Consider the following 23207-nt stretch of genomic DNA (forward strand, 5'->3'; position numbering starts at 1 on the left):
ACTCTGGAGATCAGGGTTCAATTCCCTGTTCAGTCATGGGCGGTCTGAAAAGCGCTCTCATTTGCTGCGCGGAGGAGCCTCAGCGGCCAAACCGCACAACTCCTCCGAGCAGCAAAAAGAAGCCACAAAAAGCGGCTTCTTTTTGCAGCGCGGTAATGATGCCACAAGGCGCCAATGGCGCACTTGTAGCGTCATTACTGCGCCGTGACGTGCGGACGCTAAGCATCCGCTATGTCAAGATGGCGTCGCCCATGTAGAATGGGTGCTGCAGTTTTGTACACGCTCAGCGCGTACTAGGGTTAGGGGCGTCCAGAAAGGACACCCCTTCCTAACCCTAGTATGTGCTGAGCATGTACTAGGGTGCCTGTGCGGAACGGGCCATGGAAACCCACTGGGTGAGTCACGCACTCTCGGTTCCAGAAAATCCTGTGATATGTTCGGTTCACCTTACAGCTGCCATAAGTCACAAACAATCTGAAAGTACACAACGACAACAATGCTAGTTTTAAGGAAAGTAGCTCCTTATCTGAATCCATGTTCTTGCTTGATTAACTAAACTTAACATGCCCGTTCGTTTCCATTTGTGTGCCTGTTTGAATGCACAAATCATACTTTAAAAATGTCTTGCACTGCCCACAAAGAAAAGACCTAGTAAACACAAAGAAGCAACAGTGCAAGAGGGAGAAAGTCTCAAGTTCTGTTTACCAATGCTCACTTTTTACCTGCAATGAGATTTGAACAAAGGGGACCATTCAGAGGTGTGATCACACCTGCAACCTGAACAGTGCCTTCTGTCATGTCTGAATCCTACCACTGCCTATTGCATATGTAAAACAGACCACAGAGTGAAAAGTACAGTACAGAGTAAGTCAGAATTCTAAAATACTCCAAAAACCAAAACTTTTTCATGAATGTCTGAGACAGTGACACCTTTGTTTTCTCATGGTTCAATGTATACAAACTTGTTTCATGCAGAAATGTATTTTAAAATATTGTACAAAATTAGCTCCAGGCTATGTGTACAAAGTTCATTTGAAACATAAATGAATTTTATGTTTAGATTTGGATCCCATCTCTAAGATATCATATTATGTACATATATGCAAATACAAGTATTCCAAAATCTTAAATATGGAACACTTCTGGTCCCAAGCTGTTACATGGATTTGTAACTGGTTGACCGGCTGAACCCAAAGGATGCTCAACAATGGCTCCTTTTCATCTTGGAGAGAAGTGACTAGCAGGGTCCCACAGGGTTCTGTCCTGAGGCCAGTGCTATTCAACATCTTTATCAATGACTTGGATGACAGAATTGGGGGCATACTCATCAAATTTTCAGATAACACCAAATTAGGAGGAGTAGCTAACACCCCAGAGGACAGGATCAAAATTCAAAATGACCTGAACAGACTGGAAAGTTGGGCCACGTCTAACAAAATGAACTTCAACAGATGTTGGGGGTGGGTGGGGAGATAGTAATTAATCAGAACTCAGGCCATTTCTGTGGTGGTCCCAGAATTCTGGAGCATAAACCACCTACCCTGTAACTTCTTGGGAAAGACCTTTTATTCAACAAAACATCTGAAATTACTTTGATACAGTGCTAAGTTTTGGAAGCTATCTCGTAAATATTTTTGTAGAAAGGTAGTTAAGCAATGTAGAGCCAGGGTTCAAATTCCTGCTTAGCCATGAAACCCACTGGATGACCGTGGGCAAGTCACATGCTCTCAGTCTCAGGGGAAAGCAATGGTAAACCTCCTCTGAACAAATTTTGCCATAAAAACCCCATGATAGGGTCACCATAAGTTGGGAACAACTTGAAGACACCCCAACAACAACAACAACAACAACAATGATTAAGAAAATAATAAGAAATATTACTTTCTTGTGTGTCCGAAGAAGGATCTGCCTTTGTTTTATATTCTGTACACTGATGCTATTGAAGACATGACATGCTTTTGACACTTCTTGCATGGGCGGATACTCCTCACATGAATTCACCCTTACACGGGTGGACTTTCATTTCATGACAGTCAGGGGAGCCCAGAGCACGAGAGGAATGGAAGGAGGAAGAACTGGGGGCATACTCGCTAAGTTATGAAAAAGCAATACAAATGACCAGGCAGAAGTGAAGCCTGGCAGGTGAAGAAGAAGAGAGAAGAGGGTGCCAGAAAAGAGAGGGAGACTGGAAGTCTGACCCTGCTCACTTATTGCTTCTGCTCTGTTTGCCACCACCATTTGGCCTCCAACAGATTCTCCCCCATTGATTGTAGCCCTTAGCAGAAACAGTGCTCCACCCCTGCCTTAGAAAAGCAGCATTACTCACAACATCCCTATAAGGCAGGACAAAATACAATTCCTGCCATATTGCAGATGGATAATTAAAACCAGAGAGACCTAGATTGCAGAGGTAAAATATGAACACTGTAAAGCTTGGAAATAATAGTTAGAGGGAAGAAGAATGAGATAAAACTGGATTGAAATACAGAAGGTAAGGGGAAATTTTATGGAAAGAAAAAAGATATTCAAATATTAAATAAGGAGATAGTCAATAAGAAACAAATTTGTTGGTTAAGTCCTTTTAAATTGTATGAGGTGTTATTGTATGATATGTAAGGTTTGTTAATGTTTGTGAAAAGTTATATGTAAAGATTTAATATGGCTGTGAATGTGCTTATGTCAGTAAATATTATATGCACACAGCGATATAAGATCAATAAGAATATTTTTAAAAATGAACACTGTCCCAATTCATTCTCTTCACCATTATTTTTTTCCTGACTTTCACCCTTTTTTTGTTGTTGAACTACTGCGGTTCAGAGAGTATTAGATCTCCCCATGTGTGCACAGCCTCCGTCACTCATAAAATGAACTGTGCGTACACATTCACCAACAGACAAAGAAAGACAATTAGTGTTAGAGGAAACCCACCAGCAGAACCAAAGAGCAAATAGATTGGCTGCTATAAGAATTGAGTGGATTGCCACCCAAGACAACAATCCCATCAACAAAAGGCCACACCTACAGCCCTTCTTGGGATGGATGCCTTAAGATTAAGCAACGAAGAAGGTATTATCTCCCCCACCCAGCTACAAGGGAAACTTTGCACTGCAAAAAAATTCAAAAACTGAGATGGGAGAGAAGCTTCTTTAGGTGCAGGAAAGAAAATTGAAGACAGCAGAGCTGAATGCACAAGTGCTCCAATCTGAGAAGCCACCCAGCCCACAAAGGATATTAAAATTCAGTTTAGAAGGAAGAGGGGCAGGGAGGAAGGGAAAGAGGTGTCTCTTTCTTTTTGGAAAGTGAAAAGACATGTCAGAGGTCTCCCTCAGCATCACTGCTGTGGCTGTTCACTGATGTTCTGACGTGAACACAAAGAGGAAGGGAGACAAAGGAATACCCCTCTCCCCGCCCTTTTCAAGCTGCTTATACAGATGCAGGAAGCATCTGACACTGACAAAGAGCCAAGTGCCACAAGAAGCCATGAGGCAGCCAGGGGCATGTTTGCACATATGCATTTACAAAATTAATGGAGGCGGGAGGCAAGGGGTCAAGCCCCTTCCTATTTTGGTGGACTTCTTTCTTGGGTTAGTTGGTCTCAACACCAGGGAGAAACACCATGTGGCTAAAATGATGGGAAGTCAAAGGTGGGGTGTCATTAGAGCCCCCCCCCATCCTCCATAATGCAAGCCCTGAATATACTCATTATCTGTCACAACCATGGCATTTTCTTTCACTTATAGGACGCATCTTTCTGCGTATATTTAAATATTCGCCTCCCACTTCTACCCCACCCCCCAAAAACGTCAACGTTATTGCTTCACTGGAATCAGAATTTACCACAGACACACACACACACAAAAGAAAGTGTTGGAAGTGTGTGTGAGCAATTCCTGCAGCATTTCCTAAGGCAGCTGGCAAAAGTCTTTAAACAAAGAAGGGGGTGGTTTGCATTTGCAACCCTGCCCCCCCCCCAATTCTGCCCCCTTTGCTCTTTTTAAAAAAATATATTAAAAAAAACTATAAAAAAGGAAGTGTGTTCCTCTTCCCTCTCAGGTTTGGCTTACCTGCCCTTTGAACTTCAGAGCCCCAATGCCAGCCTTGACTGAGGTGCCAAGTGTGTGTGTGTGTTTGTGTGAGAGGGAAGAGGTGGGAGGCTTTGGGTTCAGTTGTGGGACAGGAACTGGATCCTAACAATGCTGCCTCCTCATGAGTCCCTCCTATTGATTTTTTAGCTAAGCTTCTCTCTAAGCCAGTGCCTTTAGGAGGCAAGTGTGCCATCTGTTTGCAAACTGTACTGCTATAGTTTATTAGAACAACATCCAGAATCCAAAACACAGTATGCCAGCAATGCAAAGCGTTAGCTCATCACAACATCAGGAATCCACAAAACAGAGATACCTTTATTGGACCAATCCAAATGCACAAAATATACAATGCCAGCAAAGCAAAGGTATCCCTGTTCTGGGGATTATGGATGTTCCAATCAGTTCGTGCTTCACTTGGCTCACAATGTATATTTTGTGTGTTTGGGTTGGCCCAAGAAAGGCATTCCAGTTGAGTGGATTCTGGGCGTTGCTTCCATTTTGTTTTGTGGATTCTGGGAGTGATCATACTTTGCTATATGGGCAACACAGCTACTATTTTGTGCATTTTGGCTGGTCCCATAAAAGCATCCCTGTTTGTGGATTCTGGATGCAATTGTACTTTGCTATATGTCCAACACAGCCACTATTTTGTACATATTGGCTGGCCCCATAAAAGCATCTCTGTGGATTCTGGATGCGATTGTATTTTGCTATATGTCCAAAATAACTAACACCCTGCATCCCTTGATGTACACTCCACTCACAATAAAACACCCAAGTTTGTTTGGTTTTTTTAAACCAACCAGATGAAACTTTTCTTTGTTAAAGTTGTATTTCACAATGCAACTGACCCCGGTTCCCCCTTTCCCCACGTTCATCCTGCAACACCAAACTAGGACTGGAAGACAAGGATGAAGGAAGAGAAAATGTCCAAGCTGGGAAATAGCAGGCATCTCTCCTCCTCCTCCTCTCTCCCCTAATCCCCCTCCCCCCAAATCCCCTAAAAGAAACTTACCTGTTTAGAGCATGGTCTGCCTCAACTGAGAAGGGCTGCCTGGGTCCCACCAAAGAAAGATGCTCAAAGCCTTACAACAGCAGCAACAGCATCAGCAGGAGCAGCCTTGGTCCCATCTTGCAGGAGGAGGAGGAGGAGGAGGGTGCGCATCTCCCAGCTGGCAAGGAGAGCAGAGCAGGCTGGCCCTGGCCACGCCCCCTCATTACCATAGGCCATCAATCACCCATCTCCGGTGGGAGCAGCAGAGACACACCCCCGCGCGCACACAGCAGCCACCCCAAACACGCCCCCGCCGCTTGGGCTATTTGATGCGCTGAGGCAGCGACCCCTGCCGGGAGCGACAAACATTGCACGCACACACACACACACAGCATGAGAAGGCTAACAAAACCCCATCTCCTTTTGAATTGCAAATGGACATTGAATTCCCTTGACTTTGAAAATCTACCCCATGGCCCAAAAAGAGGGGAGATGCCAGCCTGCAGATTGCAGTAGCTGCAACTTGTTTCCCTGCAACAAGTGAATACTACAGGTAGCAATGGACTTTATAGAGGTGTTAATAGTCATGTCCAGATGTCAGCTGTCCTCAACACCTTTCGCCTAGCTTGTCATGCAGTGGTAACAACCAATGAAATAATATAGATCAGCAGAGGAATTTATCCCATTGTTTGGATTTCTAGGCCAACAAGTAATTCCTCTGTTGGAGTGTGCGACTTGTCCTGTGGATGCTGAAAAGCATTGTCTCTATCGAGAGGTTGGGGTGCAATGAAGGGGTGTCTCTTTTGGGCTATCTGCATTGCACAATTATACTAGTCTGATACCACTTTAAATGACATTGCTTTGTCCTGTAGAATCCTGGGTTTTGTAGTTTGGTGGGGTACTTAGCATACTCCCCTGAATTATAGCACTAGAGCACTCTGACAGACAATTCTCAGCAATCTACAAAGCCCATGATTCCACAGGACAAAACTATGGCAATTAGTGATATCACAGGATTATAACTGTGTCATGTGGATCACCACCTAAGATAAAAGAAAATCTCCTGTTTTATATGTTGAGATGTATAGCTCAGCCTGTCATTAAGGATCAAACACATTTTTCATTTTCAAGTCATTTGCACTGGAGAGGGGGCTTACACAATGTTACAAATACTGAAGGTGCAGCCAGCTCCTCTGGCTCAGTTGGCTTCTAGCACAGGGATAAATATCTCATGTCCCTCCAGATATTGTTGGACTGTAATGCCTACCAGCCCTAGACAGCACAACAAATAGTGAGGGATCACAGGAGTTGAAGTCCAACAACCTTTGGGCTGTTGCCTCACATTCCCCAATGCCCTTTCCCAATCACTGTCAAAGAGCTAGGGGTGGGAAAGAGGATTACTGACAGGTAGAAAGAAGCATAGCAGCTAAAGCCTGCCTTGGAGCACTGAAAAGCATGGGTGCTGCTATCTCCCAGAATATAACCCTCTGCTGGGGAAATGGGTGAATCCCTTTGTGCAAGTTGATAAAACAAGGCTGAGTGATAACTGGATTCTTGTCCCCGGCTACTCAGCAAATCTGTGTCTGAGTGAATAACTGAACTGTACTTAAAGGCCTCCAGGCAGGAGCACTGCAAAATGAGGCCACAGTCCCACCCATATAAAAATCTTATGTGCCCCCTCCCCCTGCTGCCATGAAGTTTTTTTTTTCCAGTCCTCAAATTTCTAGTATTGCAATAACTTAAAACTTCAGGCAAGCATTTGAAAATACAGTTCAGACATCCAAAATAAAGGAGCTGGAAGGTTACCAAGGGAATGTGAATTCTAGCTGTGAATGATTTTCAGTGTCTCATTTTTTACAATGCTAGAAATTTGGGGATTGAAGGAAAATATCATGGGGCAGAATTCTCTTTGAGGGGGACATTGTCATCATCTTGTACATGCATTTCCCCCTCCAGGTTCATTGTTGGAGTGATCCATTTTGGCAGAAAGGTCATCATTAATTTTGTCTACATGCAAGTATGTTTTAGAAAACATATTTTCCCCTCTATTACAGTATTTTAAAAGCAAAAGCTGCGGAAGTGACATGTTAGATGATAATACACATAATATTTGCACACAAGAGAAAATGCACAATGTATATGAAATAAAATATATAAATGTTTATGTACCAAGCTACCTATGTACAGAATCTCCTGATACAAAAACATGGAATTAAGGATCTATAGTGAGGTGGCTTAGTTTATAGTATTTACTATGGTCATGCATTTACTAGCCAAAATAGCTTATAGGCAACAGGGCTCATCTAATCTTGGAAAAGCATGGTCAGCCTTGGATGGGAGTCAGCCAATGAATTTTAGAGGAAGGAACTAGCAAAACTACCTCTGAGTATTCCTTGTCTAAGAAAACCCTATGGGATTCATGGGGCTGCCATAAATTGCCAGGTGACCTGAAGTCACATACACACAATGAAGTAGTCCATCTACCAATGACAACAGATTATTTGGAGTGGTGGGAAGGAAAAGAGGTTGTAAAGAGTTTCCAAACAGTTCTCTGATGTCTTTTTTTAATTTGGTGCAAACAGGCTTTAAAATGGGCAATGAAAACTAAGTAAAAAGGGTATAAAGGGATGCATCTCAAGGCAAAAACCAGAACAAAACTCAATTTTACATCTCCACTGATGGGATGTGAGCTGGCAGCAACTGACCAAGGGATTCAACAGCAATGGATTATACACACACACACACACCATACACACACTTTTATACAGTTTTCGCAAGATCATTTTAATTGTTTTTAATTTTTTATTGCCAAGTTTTTAAACTATTTTATCTGTGAGCACCTTGGGACCCTTTCTGGAAGAAAGGCAGCATATGAAATAAATATTAAGATCACATCTTAGAAGTCCCTTTTGTGGGTTCTGTGTACCTTACTCCAAAGTAATTGTGCACAGAATAAACTGCATGCAGCTTTTATTCCTGCAAGGAATTAAAAAATGTTGTAGACCATCAACAGCTGGACTACAGATTCCACCACCCCGATATAGACACACTTGTCTGAGAGGAAGACTTACGTCACGTACGATTTAACCTCCAATTAAACTGCACTGGATTGTGCTGGTAGCTAGCTACATCTGCCAATACATCAAGTGGATAGTATAGAGGAAATTATTAAACTTGGAAATTCCTAACTCACCATTCTTGCTCTTAGCCTCCAGGAAATATATGTTCAATTGCTCCCATTAATGGGCTAAAAGATTACTGCTTGATAGTGCTGGTGGAAAGATGAGATTTTTTTTGGTCACTTGCTCTGAATTCTTAAACATGACAGATGTCAGCTGGCATGAGATGAGGTGAATGTAGATGAATGCACTGCATTTGAAATCCGATCAGAACTCATACAGCCTCAAGAGAAGCGTGCAGCCTATTGTTCCCTTCCCCAGCCTTTAATTAACATGGAAATTATTTTTCTGACATCTCTCCGATCATGGATTATTTATGATTTTGGATAAGGAAGGGTTGAAAAAAACAAAAGCATCTAAAGAGCCAGCAACATAAAGAATGTATGCTTTCTTTGTTGAATCAAGAGCGATAAACAAACTTACAAGCACATCCACAGTCTTCTCCAAAGTGGAATTCATTAAAGGTCAAACTGATTTTTTCTCTTTTTCTGCTAACATACATGTTAAAGGCAGAAGAATGAATAGGCCAAGCTTCTTCAACTTGGCCTATCTTCGGATCTTCAGATGGGATGGATGGTGATCTCCAAAGTCTGCTTGCTTCTGCCCACCTTTTCTCAGCTCAGGGACTTGAGATGGCCAACAAAAATTAAAATGGATGCTCATATCAGTAAAAGCATACAAAACATCAAGCAAAATTAAAGCTTCAACAAAATTAAATACAATTTAAACACAGCTACGAAAAATCAAGAAATGTAGACAATGCAGCACATTATTCTCCATAAAAGGTCACTCCACAAAGGCCCATTGAAAAAGACCAGTTTCTTCACCTGTCATTGGAAGGATACCATGGAGGGGGCAAATATAGTCTGTCTAGGAAGGAAACCAGAATTCCTCCAGAAGAACATAGCTCACATAGTATCGTGGACCAGAGGACTCTGGGAACTGTAGTCCAGAATCTTTAGATTGCAGAGTAAAGAAAGGTAAACATAGGCCAATCCCTGTCAAAGAGCTCCAACTACTGTGGCACTAACAGAAACATACTCCACTTTAAATTAGCGGCATTGTACAGTATAGAACAGGCCAAAATGCTATTATCATTTATATTTGAAGTAGTGAGATTGATGTAAGTATGCTCTTCATTGTTCATGCATAATGTGTGCACTACTTTGGCACATTTGTGCATTTTCAGAAAATGTATTTGGACACAGCTTTTTTCCCCCACCCATGGATTTCTTGTCAGCATCTCATACTGTTGTTATCACCCCATTCTCAGCCCTCCCTATTAGGGCTGGCTTTTTTAAGCATCATATTGAAAATTCAGGCAGGCAAACACCTCCAAACATACCCACAATGCATACCTGTCACTGTTGGATAACCAAGCCAGGAGTCCCCTACACATCCACTATTCCATTTCAGTGATCTCATCTACCAATCGCTAGTTCTCATTTTAGCAGGGAACCTGTGTCTCTCCAGCTATTGGTGGACTTTGTGTACCACCATCCTTGAACAGGGGCCTTGCTGTTTGGAGCTGATAGTAGCTGAAACCCAACGATTTCTAGAAAGCCACATATTCTTCAGCATCTGGGCCTTGGCTGTAAATTTTGCCCTGCATTGTTTCTGAAAGGAAAACATGTCTATTGAAATTTCATGGATGTCTTCAAACCACGTACTATTTCTTTTTCCATTGACAGCATAGCCAGTAGTACAATTGTGACAGCACAAAACACTTAATGCAACTCTAAAAACAAAGTATCATGAGCAGAAAAAAGGAGCATATAAACCACATCTTTGATGACTAGCCAAAGAAGAAGAAACAGACACACACCAGGACAATTAAAGAAGATTACAAAGATGAAAGTTTACATGACAATATGAATATGTGAGCTTTTGAGTTATACAGAACTCTTTTCTTTGCCTGGATGTAATTAAAAAGAGAAACAGATGTTTCTTGGAGATGTCAGAGCACTCATCCTAATCTGCAGTCTGTTTCAGTTTTTGGGTGATAGTAAAAACAATTCTTACTGACAGACTAATTAAGAACTGTGCCTTCTTTATGATGTTCCTGTACAGCTTGTTGTCGGGACAGCTCTCCAAAATGACATAAACATAAACATAAATTGTCAAAAAATATCACAAACTGATCCTTGGGAAGATTTAAAAAAAAAGAAAAAAGCTAATAGGGCTGAGAATTGGTCATGGAAGTGTTGTTGGAAAACTCGCTCATACTATCATTGGGCTTTGTCCTTCTCTGGTGTTCTGCAAATATCGCTTTGGAACTCCTTCCCTAGGGAGGCTAGAATGTCCCCTCCTTACTGTTTTTCTTGTGGTGGGTGAAGATTTTTTTAGTCAGACAGGCTGTAACAAAGGGCTGTAAATGCTGTATTGTTCAATTTTTATTGTGTGATTTTAAAAATCTTTTCTGTTTAAAGTTTGTTCTTAATATGATTGTATTTTAATTTTGGTTTTTGGTCAATTGTTTTAACTGTAACCTTTTTAATGTGTATGATCCCTTGAGTACCAGTCCTGGGGAGAAGGTGGGATATCAACAGAGTTAGTAGTAATAACAATAATACACAGAGGGGAACACTGGGTAGGAATAGGCACTGGCTGGAGGAGGTCTTTTGCTTTGAATGCAACCTAATTCACCTTCCTGTGTTACTTTTTAAAGGTCACATTCACTGTATTTCATCATGCAGTTCCAGCTGCATGAGGGCTAGAAGACCTTATTCACATGCATTTGTTAATGCTTCTGTCCTATGGTACTTGTGGTATATGTATTATTTATATACTTCTTGATGCATATGAAATGTTGGCCTGATTTGAAAATCTCCAGACAATACAGTCTTGTTAAATGGGTTGAATCTAACACATTCCACTCACATTAAATGAATGAGTTACATCTTGTTGTTGTTGCTGTCAAGTGCCAGTGCAATAAATGTATTGAAATATTGTACACCAGAAAACCAAAGGATTTGTTATTAAAAATGTTCAGACTCCTGATGAACTAAAACTCTTAAACATCAAACACACCACAAGACAGGCAAACTGACAAAGAGGTTGTGCCTGCATCCCCAGACTGATAAATTTATTGTGGTCTAAGCTGTTATGAGCCAAAGCCTCATAATACTTTGGGCTACAATGAATTGGAGACAGAATCCAATCCAATGAACAAGAACAACCAGCCTAGTTCACCTTAAAGTTGACAGCAGCTGGTGGCTGATGATAAAGTGTAGCAAGATCAAGAATGCGTTTGAGGGTTGGGCTACATGGGTGGCCCTCAAGGTATCATTAGACTGCAATTCCCATAAGCCTTCACTAATGTTGCCAATTGTAAGGGAACTTGGGAATTGTCATCTGACATCAGGTTACAGAGGTTACAGAGACCACACAATGTCCCTGTTAAAACAGCTCAACTGGCTGCTAGCTTGTTTCTGGGCACAATTCAAAGCACTGGTTATGACCTATAAAGCCCTATATGGCTCAGGATTAAGCTATTGGGCAGATCAAATCTCCCTGTATAACCAGCCTAGGCTCTGAGATCCCCTCCACCTCTCCATCCTACTACCATCACAAGAACGTTTGTGGCTGCCCCTAGCCTTTAGAACTTCCTTCCTTGGAAGACCAGAAGGACCCCCCCCCCCCCGCCTCCTTGTTGTCCTTCCATCAGCAGGCTAAGTCATTTTTATTCAGGCAAGCTTTTGAAACAGAATGTCTTTAAAGAACAGGCTGGGGATGTTATACTGTTTTAACTATTCTGTTTTTAAGTGCTTTTATCTTTTTTAAAAATATGCATTTTATGCTGTTAGTGAGTGATAGCAATATAACAAATACATTTCTGTACCACTTATCACTGCATGTAAGCACTCCTTAAGCAGTTTACAATGTGTAAGTAATTGCCCCCAACAAGCTGGGTACTCATTTTAATGACCAATGAAAGGATGCCAGGCTGAATGGACCCTAAGACCCTGGCTGGGACTGAACTCACAACCTTGTGACTTATGAGTGAGTGGCTGCATCACAGGCATTTAAGCACTGCACCACCATTCTTACAATATTAAAATAGTGATGTATTTTAACATTGTAACAGTTTAATTCTATTTTAGCATACAAAAACAGTTTTGCATGTTTTCAATTGTATTCATTTAAATTGTAAGCCTCTTTGCATCCCAATTTTGGAGAAAAGGTAGGATCTAAATTAAAATAATAAGAATAAGAAAAAGAATAACAACAACAACATCTGGAGGGCTGCTCAGTATAGAGTAAACAAGCAGTTAAAAAGATGACTAAAATAGGGATCAATTTTTCATGGTGAGCTATAATTTCCCAAGATATGTTAAAATCAAATTCCATCATTGCAATGTTGCTAATGAACTGAATTCCCAATGTGGCAGCTCGGTCGATCTGAGTGTCTCTTTGAAACTGTACTGACAGAGTACAATGATGCTAAGTTCTATTACAAAATGTCCTGGGAGACTTAAATGATATTTTGCTTGTTTCTGAATGTCATCATTTTTAGTGTTTGATTTGTGCTGATTTACCTTAAGACAGCTGCCCTCTATAAATGCCAACTGTTTTAGCAAATGTAAATTAAAGAAAGAAATCACTGACAAACAGTGACAGATATCATATGCAAAGATGTGGAAGTAAAATGATCTTTATGGATGCATGTGGGAAAATATTTATTTATTTATTTAGTATATTCCTGAATTTCCCCTTCACTCAGGTTCATATTGAAAGTGATTTACCATTAACACACACACACACACACACACACACACACACACGAGATATATACTCAATTCCAAACAGAACAAATGAATGTTTAAAAAAAGAAAAATAATGAGCACGGATTATTTACATAACTTTAAAATGGATGATGAAGACATCAGAATTATTAAAGATCATCTCTACCTTGGTTTAGAAATGAAAATGGAGACTGTGACTAAGAAAACAGAAGGAGACTACTTTGCAGGGCAGCTATGAAGAAATGTGATGAGGCCCTCAAGCGTAAAGATTTATCACTGAATACCAAAATTGGAATCATCCATGTCACACTAGTTCTGGTTTCTATGTATAGTTGTGAAAACTGAACAGTAGAGAAAGATGACAGGATGAAAATCACCTCATTTGAAATGTGGTGCTGAAAGAGACTTCTCAAAAATGGCAGGAAAGCAGCTGAGAATATTAATCTCAATTGCACTGACATTTTTGTTGAGGGTCTGTGGTTACATTATAATAAGTACACAAAATGACTGTTCTTCATCTTCCACCTTCGAGCAAGGAATATCATGTTAGTGGAGCTATATTATTGTCTTATTATTGCAGATATGAAGCCATACTGTTATTTGCTAAAATCATCCAGGTATGCGTTATGTGATTGTGAAGCTTTAAGTAGCTCCATAATTTTTCAGCTGGTGATATTGTCCATAGGTGGTTACACCAAGAGTCAATGATAAGTTCACATTCTTCATCTAGTCTACTGTTAGTCTATCATAAATCTTAACATTTCTTTATGGGATAAATCTACATTTTGATCATTAAATAGAGGTAGAAATACTGGGGGGGGGGGTGTACAGTCAGTTGGCTGTTTGATGGTTTTACTGCATTTCTGCAAGACTTACTTCTGAAAGGTATTACAGGTTGTACAGATCAACCAAATGTCACATCCTGTTTCCTCACATCTTCTCAGCATTTTGGTGGCATAGTGCCACTTGGACATTTCACTCTCCTTGGAAACAGCTCCTGAGGTTGAAATGCCTTTGTGGTATTTTCCTTTATCTGGCTAGATCATGACGATTGTGGTAATAATAATAATAATAATAATAATAATAATAGATCTACTCTTGTTTTCACTTACGGAAGCATTTCTCACAGTTGAACAACCCCATTGGATCCTAGCCACTGATTCCAATAAAACAGTGGAACTTTTTATAGTATAAAATAAGTAAAGTGTTAAAGCATATATTTGTATGAAGAAAGTGTAACAATTTGTATTGTAAAATTTAAAAAATACTAATAAAAAAAACCAGTGGAACTTTTAAAATATATATTTTACTTGTGCATTTAATTCATATTCCTCTTTTCACCTGAAAATGGACCCAAGTTGGTTTACAACAATGTCAATACCAAGATACAATTTAAAAAAAAAACAGATTGTCTGTCTGTCTATCTATCTATCTTATATTGGAGATTATGTTAGAACACATATGATTTAAAACAGTATAACATCTTTTTGAAAATAACAATAAAGATAAAAATGCAGCACACATACCCCATTAGAAAAACCCTTCTGCATAATCACTTAATCCCTACATTCCTGTTGAAATAAAGAGTTGTTTACCTATCAGCAAAAGTAATAAATAAACATAAAAAACCAGCGCTAATCAGCTTGATAAAGAGTATAATTTTACCATCTTTCCAAAGGCCAATAATAAAGGAACCCAATCTAACATTCCTATTTCTCTCACACATAAGAACCATTTTGGAATGTGTCAGGTGAGGTAATAGGGAAGAGAATTGTTGAGAAAACTTCAAACTTTCTCTGAGAAACCTTGGAAAAGCTATTATGATATCAGCCCACTTGACCTCCACTTAACAATTGCCAAAACTGATAGAGTATTGGTTTAATATCTTGTTTGAATGATTCATATAATGAATTTATAAACACACTGAATCCACTCCAGGTAGGACAATTAAACTAAAGTGACGTGCCTTGATTTTTTGCTTAAATTCGGATATGAAGCTGTATCCAGTTTCTTGCTACTCTGCAATTGCATATATGCATGGTATTGGAAATGTCTTCTCCTTTTCATAAATGTGTTTGTTCTTTTATTGTTTTTATAAGCACATTAGCATGCTGCATTTCCCCACATACAATTTCCCCCTCTGTTCCTCAATAGGAGTAAAGCCTATTAGTACAGTACAGTTAAGAATTTTGCAAGCTATGTGGAAAAATCAGGAGAATGCAAGAGAACATGCTGTCATTTGATGCGGGCATCCCGCATCATTGGCTAACATGACAGGAATGTGGGGTGGTAGATCAGACTAACTGCCTGGCTCAGTTAGCTCAGTCTATCTGTGAATGAGATATGAAAGAATGAGATATGAAATGATCAACTAACATACATAAAAAGCTTCTCCCACAATAGAAATCTTTCAAGCACTCCAAGCAGATTTTTGTCTTTAAACAAAAAAGCTCTTAGTACATCAACACTTAAAAACAGGTCTCTGAGGTGAATGCTGCAATAAATGCCGACTCTTTAGCAAAAATGGAAATGCAATACTAACAGCAATCATGAGTGTTATTTAGTTGCACACAGCTCAGCACAGACACTGTGCTAAAGAACAGAGTGCATGAACCTTGCAAATAACAAAATGAAACAAATGATATTCCTCTCAAGAACTGTTCTGCTGTTGGAATTCTGCAGGGCAAATGCCTAACTCTTTATCTTTGCAGGAATAAATACTGACTGACTCTGTCTTTACAGGAACAAATACTGGGAATTCAGAATGCTGGCTTCTCCACAAAGCCGTGTAGGGTGTATAAAGTACACTCAAATTATAGGATGGCTTCCTTTTGTGGCCCCATCTTTCCAAGGGAATTGTGATTATAAGGATAAAAGGATGAGGCCCCAAGTGAAATATACAGAGATTCTCAGCTGTAACCATATAGTACGCAGGCTTTCCTCTCTGTGATCTTCTTAAAACAGTAAATGAAGGAGTTACAAAAGGTAACTTCTGGACTAGTGTCAGAATCCAGAAGAGTCAAGCAGCAACCACAGCTTTGGAGGAACTCACTCTAAATAACTAGTTTCTAGCAACATTTTCCCCCAAGGTTGTTGTTATTTATCAAGATATAACTTTATTACTTTTATAGTAACCCTTGGAACACGGAAGATCTTAGTAGAATAAAGTGGGTTGGACAACAACTAGAGTGTTGCTGGCAAAGAACTCAACTCATACCTGACAAGACACGCCATAGGATTTTTCTTAAATCCTATGGAATGGCAATAGATGCAGCAAAGATGTCTTTCTATTCTGCATCTAGTACATCTACGAAGTCTCATCCAGCAGATCTATTCAGGGTGGTGAGAGATTTAACATGGTTGTCTCTCCCCCCCCCCCCCCAACCCATTATTAGAGCCAACATCAGCCTGTTGTGGCACTTTCAATAATCACTTTGCAGATAAAATTTCTTAGATAAGAGCCAACTAGGATGCTGGCCTTACCACAGACGTCATAGGAGAGGTATCCAGCACCTCTGCCTATACTGTTATTCTGGATCAGTTTGAGTCAATATGTACTGAGGATGTGGACAAGCTCCTTGGCACTTTGAAAAAGACAACTTGCCTCCTCCAGGCTGTCCAGGGGGGAGATATGATCAAGGGAATGCATCTCTCAGGGAAGGCTATCTCCCAGCCTGCCTTAAATAGGCAGTGATAAAACCTCTTTTTAAAAAGCCTTCCCTTTGACCCCCTGGACAAAAACAACTCCCGGCCAGTTTCACTTCTACCTTTTTTAAGCAAGGTGATCGAGAAGGCTGTCGCCACTCAAATCCAAGCGGTTTCAGATGAAACAGATTTTCTAGATCTATTTCAAATTGGTTTCAGGGCGGGATACAGAGTTGAGACCACCATGGTCGCCTTAGTCGATGATCTCCATCTGGGCACTGACGGGGAAGTGTGACCCTGCTGGTGCTCTTGGACCTCTCAGTGGTATCCTGGAATGCCTGAGAGAGTTAGGAATCGGGGGCACTGTTTTGCCATGGTTCCAGTCCTACCTATCCGGTAGGTTCCAGATGGTGTCACTTGGGGACAGTTGTACAGCCAAGAGGGAGCTCAAATCGGGTGTCCCTCAAGGTGCGATTCTGTCCCCAGTGCTATTTAACATTTACATGAAGCAGCTGGGTGAGATCATCCGGAGATATGGGGCAGTGTTATCAATACGCTGGCGACACCCAAATATGTTTCTCTATGTCTCAGACTGAAGCAGTGACTAAGGATGGCATCTCTCCTATGAATGCCTGCCTTGGGGCAGTAATGGACTGGATGAGGGAAAACCGACTCAAGTTGAATCCAGGTTAGATAGAGGTACTAGTTATAGGGACCCCTAATCCGGGAATGGAGATATGTCCACCTGTTCTGGATGGGGTCACACTTCCCCTGAAAGATTGTGCTCTCAGCTTGGGGGTGCTCCTTGACTCCAGGTGACAGCCCAGATAGATGCGACAGTCACCCCTAAACCAGAGGAGACTATAAGTCTACTTCCAATTTTAAAAAAAGAGTGGTGGGAGTGGGGAAGGTCTAAACTATTATAAAATTTTTACCCTTTTTTCTTTAGCCAAAGTGGTCCAGGAGAGGCCTGGAGCCAACAAAAGACTGGTGAAAGAAGCTTGCAGAACAAGACCTTGGGTAAAGAAATGTTCTCTCCTCTTTTGTTGAATTAGAACCCAGTCTCTCCCAAGGAAATCTGATAGGTGGAAGATACGAAATGTGGGGGTCCTCGACAAGCTTGAGCATGTCCAGAGGAGGGCAACCAAAATAGTGAAAGGCCTTGAAGCCTTGAAGCCATCCCCTATGAGGTGACACTTTGGAAGCTGGGTATGTTTGGCCTGGAGAAGAAAAAGTTATGAGGTGTTATGATAGCCCTGTTTAAATATTTGAAAGGTTGTTTTATTAGACTTTGCTGTTTTCTGCTGTTCCAGAGAATAGGACCTGGAGCAATGGATTCAAATGAGAGGAAAGGGGATTCCACTTAAGCATTAGGAAGAACTTCTTGATGATAAGAGCTGTTTGACAGTGGAATACACTGCCTTGAAGTGTGGTGGATTCTCCCTCTTTGGAGGTTTTTAAATAGAGGCTGGATGGCCATCTGTCAGGGAAGTTTTGACTATATATTCCTGCATATCAGGTGATTGGACTGAATGACCCTTATGCTCTCTTCCAGTTCTATGACTATAATTCCAAGACATGAAAAGTAGTTATTCTTTAGAGGATGTAGTTCTCTCTCTCTCTCTCTCTCTTCTGTACCCCTCAGGCTTCCTTGTTTCCATTGAACATAACTGGAGTCCTCTCTCTCTCTCTCTGAGAGAGAGAGAGAGAGAGAGAGGACTCCAGTTATGTTCAGTGGAAACAAGAAAGCCTGAGGGGTACTGAAGATGCAGCAATTGTCCTTGCTAACCAAAATCTTGAAGCTGAATAAATATAATTTATTTTTTTAAAAAAACAACTCTGCTACTTCAACCCCTTGAGCCTTGTCTTCACTGCACTACTGACTATATTACAGCCTCATCTGATCCCATTTAGTGTCTGTGTGTGCGCGCACACTCTTCTGTGAAGACATCCTGTGGTTTTTCAGTGATTCCCACAGAGGTCGTCATCACCAAATTTTGTATAATGCTTCACTCATGTTCCTTCACACACATTTTGTGTGCATATGTAGATGGTGATGATGATGATGACGACTCATGATAATTAGTGTGATAAACAAACAGAACTTAAATTAGCAAATTGTTTTGGCCTCTGCCTCCTTCAGTTACTAAAAACAAAAGTAAGCTTCATACCAGGTGGCAGTTTAGAACACTATTATTGCCAAAACGGTTAAGCAGATAATTTTTGCTGATATTCAACATCAGCTACTTAGTTACGAATGCGTAACTAAGTAACATCTCCATGCCCAAACCTCCAAGCCCACTTTAACAGCCAGCACCCACACTGAGGGAAGGAAGTTTGTCAGCTGCCAGTTGGGGCATGAGGAGGCTAATGTTTCCAGCCCCTTCCCACCAGTGAGTGTGGCTGTGATAATCAGAAGCAAGACCCTTCCTCATCACATCCTCACTCACTGGTGAGAGGCAGCTGGAATGATCATCCCCTTTGTCCTCTTTCTCATCCTCTTTGTTCCCTGATTGGCAATTGACCAGACCTTCTTTGCTTGATGCATTTACTCATATTATATGAGAACTAGCATGGCGGTTTGCCCAGGATGTTGGGAGATTAGAGTTCAAATCCCCAGGCAGCCTGGAAGCCTGCTAGGTGACTTTGGCCAAGTCACACTTAGCCTTTAAGGAAGCATAGTGAGTTGAGCCTCTGCCTCCAGGCAAATATGTTTTGGAGTCTTTGTTAGCATCATGGTCAAATATTAACAGCTGACCAGTGTAGAGTGACCTTGTTTGATTCTTTTTGGAATAGTGTGACAATTTGAAGCTTGGAAAAGATATGGAGGTTGAGAGTGAATTTTCCTCTGTTGCTCACTTGCTTCATAGCTATGGAGATTAGATGGGTCATGCTTTCATTATTTGATTTTAGTTTTTATTTTTTGTTTCTGCACTATATAACCCATCTTCCATCTGCCTCAGACTGGGGAGGTGCACCCAAGCCCAAGTGGCTCATATTACAGAAATGGGGATTTAATTTGATTTGATTACTGACTGGGTATAGTCTGGGTAGAAACATTTTGAGAGCCCAGATGTGCCATCGTTTGTGAAGTCATGCTGGAAGCCATCACTGAAAGGGCTATAATGCTTCTCTGTTCTGTACCATCTTCAACATCATTTACCACCAATAAAACCTATGCTATAGCACTAATGTATGTTAGCATTCAGCGCCAAAAGAACTCTTGGGCAGTCTTAGAACTACATCCAGTTCTGGCACACAAGAGAAAGGTACTGGCAAACCTGTGAATAAGTCTTGCCAAGAAAACCCTAGTGTAGAGTTACGTTAAATCAGAGTCAAATTGAAAGCACAAGGCAACAGCAACAAATGCACGCACCTACATGCACACACAGAGACACTGTTTCATCTCTGACACAAGTGTCTGTTCTACTGGACTCACCCCCTGCAGCATTATTTATCTCTCTCTATTCCTAGTTGGAGAGCAGCAAAGACATCACATGGCAGGAATTATTAATGAGGCACCAATTGCTTCCTTCTTTTCCATCTCTTCATCAGACTAAGAAGGTTGCTTTTGCTTCTCCCTCCTACAAATGCTTCTTGGTTGCCTTGGCTTTCAGGATGCTGTCTAATGAAGGCAATAAATTAATTAAAAATTTTTAGCTGGCTGATTGTTTAATTAATTTATTGATTAAATTTAAATAAATAAATAGGTATATGGCAAAAGCTTCTTTAAAGTGCCCTGAAGAAAAGGAGAAAATTCTTTCAGGGAAAAATAAACAGAATTTTACAAGCAGAAGTCAGTATTTATTGCTAGAAGAAATGTATATATTTAACTTTCTCCTCTTTTTCGTCATTTAAACAAGTGGGGATTGGTGGCAACTGCTTTCTTTTTGCTAGTGGGAGAGCTGTGAGTAGAACTGCACTAAGCAGACTCCCCTGAATATGATAACCACCTCAGAATTACAACCAGGTTTCCAAAGCAAATGCAGTTTTCCCATCCACGCCCATCTCATCACTCTGCCCTGGCTTCATGGAGCCAAGTTAAGTAAAGGAGAGGACTATGAACTCCAGGGTGTAACTTTCGAGGCAGGCAAGCAATAGTGATAGGAAATACATTTCTATACCATTTGGCAGTACACTTAGGCACTCTCTAAGTAGTTTACAATGTGTAAGCTCATTGCCCCCAAAAAGCTGGGTACTCATTTTAGTGACCTACAAAAAGATGCCAGGCTAAGTGGACCTTGGAGTTCCTGGGATCGAACTCACAACCTTGTGGCTGTGAATGGCTGCAGTAGTGGCATTTAACCACTGCACTACCAGGACTCCCTGGCAAAATGAATCAATTGCTCCCACTCCCCCCTCCTACATTTGCCAGAATACTCTGGGGGATGCCAATTCAACCCAAATCCTCCCCTTTACTTGCTCAGCAAAATGCAGGTGATGGGCATGAGTTGCTCTGAGGTCAGAATGAGACACCCAGCCTCATTCTGACCTCAGAGTAACTTGTGCCTGCAGCAGCAGGACCAACCAGTTTGCAGGCACTGTGTGGGAAGACACTTGCCCATCATCGCCTCATTTTGCTCCAGGTTTTCTGGAAAGATAAAAGTAAAGAATTTCCCTTGACATGAATGTTTAGTCATAATGGACTGTACAGCATGGTACTCATCTCCATTACTAAGCCAAAGGGCCAGCATTGTCAAAGGTGACTCAGTAGTCGTGTCGCCAGACTGCACAGAACGCTGTTACCTTACCACCAAAGTGGTACCTATTTATTTACTTGTACATGCTTTCAAACTGCTAGGCTAGCAGAAGCTGGGATTAGTGATGGGAGCCTACCCCATCATGCAGCACTTGGGCCTCAAACTGACAACTTTCTGACCTTCTGATCGTCAGAATTCGTGTCTTAACCACTGTGACTGCATGCCAGAGCAAAAGGTAGGTATTTTTAATGCAGGATAAGGGTTAGAAACTCTGAATTGGATCTGGGCATTGTGTAAACAGACCAGACCCAATTTGGGGTTTGGGAGCTGAGTAGTGTAGACAGCTCACAGCCAGGCCAGGGGAAATTTGAAGTACAGTCATCCGCTCCATATCCATGAATTCTGTATCCATGGATTCAAATCACAGCTCAAAAATGTTGCAAAAATATATAAATTCCAAATGGCAAACATTGATTTTGCCACTTTTCACAAGTAACACCTTATTACCACGCCACTGTACACAATGGGACTTGAGCATCCATGGATTTGGGTATTCATGGGGGGTTGGGGTTGGAACCAAACCCCAGAGGTTACTTAGGGCCTACTGTATATTGGTAAAACAGACAAGCTCTAGAAGACTAATAGTTCTCCTATTTGATGTGCTCTTTGGTCACTTTGCCTTCCCACTTTTTTTGGATGCAAAACTGTATTTCTAAATGTTCAGCTGATATTTTATATAATGCAATGTTATAACTTTGGAGGATGAAGGAAAATTTCCTGGGAGGTGTAGAATGCTTATTTGGTGGCAGTGCTCTCATCTCTCCTCTCATAGCTACACCCTTGAACAACCCCCTTATCCATTTTTTGTTGTAACCAATGTGTCAAAATGCCATTCACAAAGAATGCAATTCAGGATCTATCAGTATAGTTGATCAAAGCTTGGGAAGTCTTACTTTTCTGAGTCTCAACTCCCCATATGCACCAGCCAACATGGCCAGTGGGGGATGCTGGGAGTTAGACTCTCTAAAAGCAACACTGTTCAGCTCTGTTGCTGATGATGCATCTGTCTGGTTTGGCAGTGATTTGAGCATGGCATTGTCTACTTCTGTTGTGTGTGATTCTAAAAATTAGAATAAAAGCTATTTTACAAAGTGAACTGTGTGTTAGCTCCAGACACAGAATGAAAGGAAAAGTCAACATTAAGGGGTTTTTAAAATCCAGTCTGAAGCAAGGAGAAAAGTCAGCTGATACAGAACAGGCTGAAGAGCAATTCCACATTGCAAAGTAGTCGGTTGTTGCTAGCCTTCCTAATTACTCTGTGGCCACCATCTTTCATCTATGAAAGCTGTCAGCAATACTTTTAGCAGCAGCATATGGACTCCAGGTGGGGAATCGAATTTTACAATTAAACAGATATGCACTGTGGCTGCTTTCCAATTTAAACAGATTCCATTTGGATTCAGATACATAAACTATCTGCTTTAGCTACTTCTTACTGCTGCACACTCTCATTTGTATGCCTTATTCTATTTCTTCTCTGCACAAACTTTTGAATAATGTATTCTACTGTCATATCTCAGCCAACTAATATTTAGATTTCTTCTTCATCTCTAACAAGAAGATTCTGTACTTTTCAGCAACACTGACCAAAGATATTTTGCTAACGCAAAGGCAAAGTATTGTTTCCCCACTAGTTGCTAGCACTGGCATTTTTAGACAGGCTTCCAGCACTACATGGACACCATTCTTGTCTTCCTTTCCCTCTAACCTCCTAGTTGCTTCTTTGTAGGACTGGCTGGATGCTGCACAAGCTGGTCCAGGGATATGAAGGCTCAGAAGGCAAAAGGAAAAAAATC

General features: G+C 41.0%; 1 protein-coding gene across 2 annotated transcripts in view; it reads right to left on the bottom strand.

Moving 5' to 3' along the window:
• LOC149314620 (tumor protein p53-inducible protein 11) overlaps positions 1-5251 on the bottom strand; it is a 67384-nt gene extending 62133 nt beyond the window's left edge. For both annotated transcript variants that reach the window (XR_016280944.1, XM_089521497.1), the window contains exon 1: positions 5104-5251. The gene's annotated coding sequence lies outside the window, so the exon portion shown is untranslated. The remainder of the gene's footprint in view (positions 1-5103) is intronic.
• Positions 5252-23207: the final 17956 nt, after the last annotated feature.

Source organism: Sceloporus occidentalis, unplaced genomic scaffold (assembly GCF_023333645.1).
Source record: "Sceloporus occidentalis isolate IW3139 unplaced genomic scaffold, rSceOcc1.0.p SCAF_4, whole genome shotgun sequence".
In the NCBI taxonomy this organism is placed as follows: domain Eukaryota; kingdom Metazoa; phylum Chordata; class Lepidosauria; order Squamata; family Phrynosomatidae; genus Sceloporus; species Sceloporus occidentalis.